This window comes from Parasteatoda tepidariorum, chromosome 5, assembly GCF_043381705.1.
Source record: "Parasteatoda tepidariorum isolate YZ-2023 chromosome 5, CAS_Ptep_4.0, whole genome shotgun sequence".
Taxonomy (NCBI): domain Eukaryota; kingdom Metazoa; phylum Arthropoda; class Arachnida; order Araneae; family Theridiidae; genus Parasteatoda; species Parasteatoda tepidariorum.
Window position 1 is genome coordinate 84879249 of NC_092208.1, and position 9285 is coordinate 84888533.

A 9285-nucleotide genomic window follows, 5' to 3' on the forward strand; every position below is an offset into this window, starting at 1 on the left:
ATGAATTGAAGACAGAAAAAATTATTTTACCGTAATATACACATCTGTAACAGCAAGTGATCATGAAATTGGAAGTTATGTTGTTGGTAATAGAAAGGTAAAAATTATTGAGAAATTGTTCTTCAAATGCTTGGCGTGTTCTGCTTCAATGTTTGGCACGTTCTGGTTATTTTTTTCAAGTTCTTCTAACTTTTCCTTAGGGAAATTTTGCTTCTTATTTGCTGCTGAGAAAATGGCGTCCGTCATGGCCAATGGCTATGATGGAATTAATGTCCGATATTTTCAGTCTCCCGCTAGAGGCCGTACTGGAGCGTTGCGATCGCGAATAGTAACAACTGAAGAATAATGTACCTTTTTTTAAACAATAAGAGAGGATAGTTTCGGTGAGTATATTTTTCCTAAAGGAAAGATTATAAAATAATACGCTCTTACTAAGAGAGTGTCCAATCTTTTCCAAATAACAGTCCAGTCTCGATGTCTGGGTGTCAAATTGTAGGCAAACGGTTTCGCAATTAAAAATGATTGTTGTTGAATTCGAGATCGCAACGCTCGAGTACGCCCTCTAGCGGGAGCCTGAAAATATCGGGCATTAGTTCCGTCTTAACCTTTGGCAATGATGGACGCCATTTTCTTAGCAGCAAATAAGGAGCAAAATTTCCCTAAGGAAAAGGTAGAAGAACTTGAAAAAACAAACCAGAACATGCCAAACATTAAAGCAGGACATGCTAAGCATTTGAAGAACAATTTCTCAATAATTTTTACCTTTCTATTACCAACAACATTATTTCCGATTTCATGATTTTTTGCTGTTTCAGATGTGTGTATTACGGTAAAGTGATTTTTTCTGTCCTTAATTCATTGCAAATTAAAGTGAGGTCAACATTGCTCTCGTCATTCCAATGAACAAATGTGAATTCAGAAACGACACAGAACTGTATAATAGTTATTGAATATTCTTCTTCTTTGTAGAATAGTATGTATTTCTGTATCTATATTATTCGGAAAGCAACAATAAAGAATCATCCGAACTACTTGAAATAGTTTCATTCGTGCTGATTATTAATAAATTTTTATCGTTTTCTTGGTAAGTATTTTTTAGTTTTGAAGGAATAATTTCAATTAGAATTCAGCTATTCTGTTTTTAAGCTACATATTCAAATTCATATCGAGATCTTGCAATTATAAAATTTTGATGAGTGGTATGTTATCTAAAAGTAACGAAGGGATAATCTATGCATATATTATTTGAAAATAAAATTTTCGAACGAGGAGCATATTATTTGGAATTCTCCGGATTTATAAATCAGGTGAGTGTTATAATTTTTATAATAAAAAATTTGCTTGTAAAATTTTTTTCCTTCTTATTTGATGATCGTTCTGTACAGAATGGGGTTTTGCGTCAGATTAAGAACTATAAGAATAAAAAAAAGAAACAATATGAAAGTTTTTATTTCAATATGAGGAATTTTTAAAATCGTTTTTTTATCCTACGAATTCTTTATTTTACGTTTTTCAGCTCATAATATTTTGATAAAAACTGTTGTCAAATTACTTTTTTTGAAAAATTAAATGGTATAACATTATGTGTTTATGTATACTTCTTGCATATTCTATTGTTTGAAGTAATATGATTCAGAAAAGTATGGAATAAAAATTCGGTACTTACGTATTAACGCCACCGCAGCTACAGATTTGGCGATTTTTAAGCGCCACCTATCTGCACTCAAAATTTTTGCGACAAATCATAAAATAAAACACTTTATTTAAAATCAAAGGGATTACGGTGGAAACTAGGCAGTTATGGAGTTTAGCATAGGTTCAAAACAATCTCTATTTTCTTTCACCATATGAAAAAAATGTCACCGCCAGTCCTGTTATGTATGGATTTTAATAAAAAAGATTCCAAATGAAAGATCATTTCCAAAACGTACGTTTACTAAGATAAAGTTTCATGTCATGGGAATTGGTACATTTTCGTTTTTTCGGTAAAATATTTCGCTCCTGAAAAAATAAAAATGCATCTTGTTTTGTTTTTGGCGAATCCCAAAGACGAATTTTCGTAGTACTAAAAAATGGTAGACTAAAAAATTTCGTAACGCAAAATTAAATTATATGAAATTATGAGGCTTTATGTCCTACTTTTTGTTCGTTTCAATTTTTGAAGTAATATGATTCTTAAAACTATGGAATGTAAAGTTTAAATGAGCCATTCGTGTTATATCATTAAATTTAGTAAAACTATTTTTTAGGCATTAGGTTTTAACTGTTACAAGAATGTCGATATTTTTTTCTGACTATTTACAAATATTTTTCCGATGTGTTTTGGATGTTCCTTCTCTAAAAAAAAAAGAGATACCAATTTGTTTTCGCTCGCATAAGAAAGAATATCAAACATTTTTCTTTAAATTTAATCTTTCTTTTTTAAATTTAACAAGCCACAATAAAGAAGGAACGTTACAATGCTACACGCTACATTAAAGACTCCTCTGGAGCAAGATTATTTGAATTGTCTCTAGTTATACTTAAAACAATGGTTACCGTTTAACCATTCAGAAAATTCAATTTCGTTTTTCGTTCATCCCGCTCAAATGGTTCTTCGTAGAATATTCTAATGTCGACAGTGACCTTTCTCGTGCTTTGAACTATCAGTATGCCGAATTTCATCGCTTCCAGTCCGATAGTTCATTAAAAGACATACATACATAAATTCATTTTTGTATATATTGAAAATTTTCATAAATATTTTTATAAAACAAGAAAAATCGCAATAGGCCTGATGCAACAACAAATTCTAGACGCTGATGCTAAAATGTAACCTTTTTGTTACATATCTTCGATTTGTATCATAATAAAATATTTACTGATTCAAGCATTGCTAAACTGCTTTAAATTTCAAATAAATGCTTCTAATAAACCATAAAGTTGGAATATAAGGCGAATAATACAAACAAGATTATTAGTTTACTAGTTATAGTTGTACTAAGTAAAAAATATCATTAAATTTAGTACACCGTAAATAAACCATAAATTTGGAATATAAAACAATTAATAAAAACAAGATTATTAGTTTACTAGTTATAGTTTCACTAAGTAGAAAATTCAATTTTAAATATAACAAAGTTGACTGACAACTGTAAACATCTGCGCAATTTAATAGATAAAAAAGGAGTAATAAAATTGGTAAATTGCAATATTTTATATTTCGCTGTTTTCTTCAATATAAATACAGCATAAGCTTGAAAGTATTCCAGAATTGTTCCACCAGTTTCAGCTTCAAAATGACGCCCCAACGTTTCCTGCTTGTTCTTGTAGTTTTGGCTGTTTTAGCTGTTTCAGGTAAGCTTGAAAGCTTTTCTGACACTTATAAATTTTGGTGCATATTTGAGCAATAATATCGTTCAAATTTGCTGCAACTTTAATACGAAGTTCAGTTTTAATATATTATTATACTACACCAACTTAATACACCATACAATGTTTTAATTTGAAGGAAAACATGTGTGTGTGTTTCATTTTAACCCTCGATTAAGATTGTACCAAATTTACGCTACTTTACCGAAATTATGGTACTGGTATAACGACTCTAAACTGATATTACGGTACGTTAAATATTGAATATCGAGCAAAATATTTGAAAAGTTTTGTGGGCGAACATTTAAAGTAAGATTTTGGGGAACTTGAGAAAGAATCAGAGTATCTGGTTTAATTTGATACCTTATACTCATGAATCAGTTTTATACCTAATTAAAGTTGCAGAAAGTTCGTAATGCATTTTGCTTCAAGGTACTGATATTATGGTTTAAAATTGAATAGTTTTTTCATATGATACAGTTTTAATGACTGAAAAGTTGAAAAGTTTTGTGTAAAAATGTGTTAAAAAGATTTTTAGAAATTAGAGAAAGAATCTGGTTTAATACAGTTCTTTATCAAGGCATACGATTCAATTTAATACCTTATTGTGGCATGTCGTTCAAGTTAATACTCCAGGATAGCTTATGGTTTAATTTAATACCCTTTTACGGCTAAAGCAAATTAGCTCCATAATATGCTTTGAGGTACAGATATTATGGTTTGAAATTGAGCAGATTTTTTTATACTATATGGGAAATTACGTGAATACAAAATTGTAAAGATTTGAGGAAGAATGCCATAAAGTAAGATTTTTGAGAATTTGAGAAAGCATCACAGTACAGTAAAACTTGTGTAAGTTGACCACTTGTTGTGCATTGTTTTAGTGGTCAATTTAGACAAGTGGACAACTTATAGATGGGGTGGGTCAGTGCTTACTTTTTTGTTTCCCGTATCATGTTGCTACATATTAAAATTTTTTTTTTTACTTGACTTAAAAATTTTATTTAGCAAATAGCCAAATGAATATCTTAAAAAATGCGTTTAAACCTGAATGAACTTCAATTTGTTTCATATAATTCTAATATTTAACTAACTTTTTAAAAAAAATTATTTCGTTAGTTATACATGTGAAGTGTTTAATAAAAATAATTTCTTAAAATATCAGAACACGAAGACATGTAATTTGAAAGCTTTAACAAAACAAAATTATTTGAACACTTTAAAATTTATTCTGTTATTACAAACCTATTTGTTACAAAAATAGTCCCTCACTGTTGTTTGGCGCTGTTGTTTAGACTTTACATCAGCCCAATGTTTTGAATGAAAGAAATGGTCAAAAGCTGACTCCCTACAGTTTCCCCAGATGGTCAATTCACAAAAGGGTTTAGATTAGCTTTTTACACTATTTCACCAAACAAGTGAAATTTTAACCTACATTGCAAATTGACAGAAAATTTTCTGATTTTTTTCTCGTCAATTTATGAGGGTTTTAGAATGGAATTTCATAATAGTCCTAGACGAAATTGACTTATTTCAGTGGGCAACATACAAGATAGACAGGTGGTCAAGTTACAAAGGTTTTGTTTCTTTATATTATATAGGAAAAATTCCATTCTTGATAATTGAGGTCAACTTATGCAGGTGTCCAACTTACAAGGGATGGTCATTTTAATACTTCATTAAGATTTGTGATAGGACGTATCAAATTACTAGATCTGAGGATCCGGGGTTCGAACCCCATTAATGGTCAATAGCTTTTTTGAGACACGATGGCTCAGGGGATAGAGCGTTTGCCTTCCAAAGAAGTGAACCGGGTCTGAATCATAGCTGGTCGATAAGAATTTTGCAGCCGGCTTGCACCGACCACTGTGCTGATGTGAAATATTCTCAGTGGTAGACGGATCATGGGTTAGTGTCCCGTTGCCATAATGCTATCAGTGGGTGGTTCTCGTGCCCTTCCTCTCCATGTAACGCAAATTCTGGTTGGTTCCGTCAAAAAGTCCTCCGAGAAGGCAAATTTCTCAAAACAGGTGATCCAAGAGTTCCCTTGTCTTCTGGATTGGCTTCAAAATTACAAGGTTACGGAGTTGAACATTAGTAGACGTAAATCCTAATTTGGTTCGGCGGTTCATAATAGAATAAAATTTTTTGGGCATGGGAAGTACATACACCCCACCCCGTCTTTCACATAATAGATAGTAATTGCAGGGTGTCAAGTCCGGAGATCTCGGTGCCCAAGAGCAGAAGACATCGTCGACATGACCACTTGGATTGATCCAATGTTTTGGAAGTTGTTGATCTAAAACCATGGAGATGTTGATTGCGAACCATCGTATCCAAGTGTAATGGTGCTCCATCTCGCTGCAAGATGTAATCCGTTGAACCATTATCTAGCTGTGGTATTAATCATACCTTAAACATGTCAAGATAAACATTTGGCCTACCACTTCGCTCACAGAAGAAAAAAAGGACCGTACAATTTACGTGATGAGATCGCATAGAACACATTAACTTTTATTAAGTCACATTCATGTTCAATTGCAGTGAAAGGCTTCCCCGTACCCCATTTCAACTGTTGGACTGATTAAGTTTCCCTCTTATGTGGAAGGTTGCTTCATCGCTAAAAATGAGACAATCAGTCATTGTTTCATCCGCCATGCTTTCCAGCGTAAACGTAACGTAATTCATACGTTTGCCGTAATCTTCAGTTGCTGCATAAGTTGAATTCTGTACGGCTGCAGTTGCTGCCTTTGTTTAAGAACACACTATACCGTTGTTTGTGGCATTTGCAACTCGCTACTTCCTTCGTCCGTCGATTTTAGTGGGTTTCGTTCGTACGTGCGGCTAATTCTTACAACGTTTTCCGCTGAAACACGTGGTATTCCGTTACTTATCTCTTTGCAGGAACATCCTGTCTTTTCAAACATCCTGTGATAACAGAATGACAATTGTTAAACTTTAACACGCAGAATGTATTCTGCACGGGACTCGCAATTTTCACATATGAACTCGCACACTTCCCCTGAGCCTTATGCAAAGAAAGTTTGAAGTTCCATCTATAGTCTATGCTAATCTCATCGATAAATTATTTTTCATTAAATAGTTATCGTTGTTTGTAATAGCTATATACATTTTGAATTACTCTGTATTATGGATGCCATATTTGCTGCTAATACGACACCCTCAGATTGTAAGTTTACTATTAAAGTATCCGCCAACTATTGTCTCAATTTTATAGTTAAAAAGTTGTCAGACTGATTCTGGGTATTTTTGGGAGGATTGTGCAGAGCTTTAGTCGTTTACTATTTAAATCAATTGAAACAGAAGTTTGTTCCAATTCTTTAGTATTAATTAAGGTGTCTTTTAGTTAGGATCGTGGACCCGCCACCTTTATAATCACATATGAATGCATTACTTTTAGGTTGTATTGGGGAGAGAGATGCGTTTCAGTTACGAAGCAGATATCTGCACCTACTTTAAGGAGAAAATCTTTTAATTCGTCTATCTTATTCTTTAAGCTGTCTGCATTGTTATCGGGTGTATTGAGTTTGTTATAGGGTGAGTGATTGGGTTTGTTGTTGAATTTGGCAATGAGTGTAGAATTTGTATCATGTTACTATTTTCTATATAATAAATTTTAATTGGTCAATTACTAAACTTAAGTCAGTGGCGCAACAGCTCAGAGGGCCACTGTGCCCATCTCAGTTTTCGTGATCTTTGGCTCTGGGGTGCAGATATTCCGGTTGGGTGGTCAGCCGAACACTGAACCCCCAGTATTTAGTCTCCAAGCATGCTTGGTTCTCATTTTATCTACCCATTGAAGGGATGAAAGGCTGAGTCAACCTTGCCTAATTCAAGGATCGAACCCAGGACCTGTGACACGAGAGTGGGAAACACTACCACTCAGCCACCGGGCGTCAATTAAGCTAAATTGAGCCGTGATGGCTCCGGAAATACAGCATTCGACGGTTAGACAATAAAATAGGCTACATTTTTAGACGTTGTTGTTGTTGTTGTTAATTTACGTCGCACTAGAGCTGCACAATGGGCTATTGGCGACGGTCTGGGAAATATCCCGGAGGATGATCCGAAGACATGCCATCACAATTTTGATCCTCTGCGGAGGGGATGGCACCCCCGCTTCGGTAGCCCGACGACCTGCGCGCGAAGTCGAGCACTTTACGGTAGCACAGTTTAACGAGGACCAATACCGCACACCCTCGGTCCCTACGCAGACTGATCCAAGTGGTCACCCACCCGCACACTGACAGTAGCCAGTGATGCTTGACTTCGGTGATCTACTGGGAACCGTGTCTTAACTATCAGTCCACTGCGGGATACATTTTTAGACGAAATGCAAACACAGACACAGAACAGAAGAAACCTTTAAATAATTAATTTTTATTTGTTTTAGCAATGGGAAAAGTTCACCATTATACAGGAGAACCAGTGCCTGATACAATGCCTGATGTAGCTGTAGAAGAACAGCCGGAAGAACAACCAGAAGAGGGAGGAGGAGGACTTTTAGGTGGTGAGTATTGTGTCATAATACGCAATGTCTAATAAGGCCTAATAAATGTCTAATGAAACGTGAAGATTACATATAACGAATTTATAAAGTGTTTTACGAGTAGATACGAGTTAATTAACCGTTTTACTTTTTTACCAAAATATTTGTATTTTAATGTTCTGGAAATATGCTTGATTTCTTTACTTGGCTACATGTTTTAAATAAGTTCTTAATTTGGCTACAAGGTTCTTGAGACTTTAAAACCATAGAAATATTTTCGAAACTAAAATCAGCTTGCAAAAATTTCTCATATCACATTTATTGCTGTTGCTGTAGAGTGATTTTTAACTCAATAACAACTGGATAAGTGTTATTTTAGTCAACATAATTTTATTTATTTAAAAAAAAAACATTTTCTTTCAGAAAATTATAAAAATGGCGTTGATTTGGAAGCATTTTTTAAATTTTTTTTTTCAATTTTTGTTGTTAATAAAAATAAGAGATACTATAATAATTATCATAAGTATTTATTGTTTCGGGCTACAGAAATTATTGTAATGCATTTAGTAATTTTTGTAACAAAATTTAAAGTCTAAATTAAATTATAATTTAAACAAGAAAATAGACTAATAAATTAAAATTTGCTACACTTTGTACAAAATTTGAATCCAAAATTTCGTTTAATATATTTTTTACTCAGGATTCGACACTAAATCCTGACAGTCTTTTTAAATTTTTGGAAAATTCAAAATGTTAGACCATTCTATTTTCTTTGCCATTTTCCTTAAAGTTTGTTGCAAGTTTTTGGACAAAAATTTGGTCATTTACTCAAATGTATGCCCAATCGCCCAAATGGATGGCCGGAATAAGGTACACCTTGGAAGTCTATATTTCATTTTTAAACTTGGCATGCAGGTCACGAGTGGTTCTTTCTCTCATGACTCCCTTAACATACTGAGCACAAATGTCAAGAGCAGCTTTCGTTACATTAGAATGTTGCAATCCCATGACTTCTATAAGAATTTAACTCTTCACTACATTTGTTTGCATATCTGCAAAGCTAGAGATTGAATTAGATTTCTTCATTAGGAATTTTTAAAATTAACGCAAAAAAAATGCTTAATGTCCCCACTTCAATGCTACGTAGGGAGTGGTAGGAAGACGTTGAAACTGTATTTTAGTTCATGATGTGATACTTTAAGGTCATATGTTTATTTCTCTTGTTATTTTCAAAGGAGTACGCAATATGCTGAATTTCATCGCTTCCAGATAATTCTTTAAAAGACATACAGACATAAATTCATTTTTGTATATATTGAAAATTTTCATAAATATTTTTATAAAACAAGAAAAATAGCAATAGGCCTGATGCAATAACAAATTCTAGACGCTGATGCTAAAATGTAACCTTTTTGTTACACATC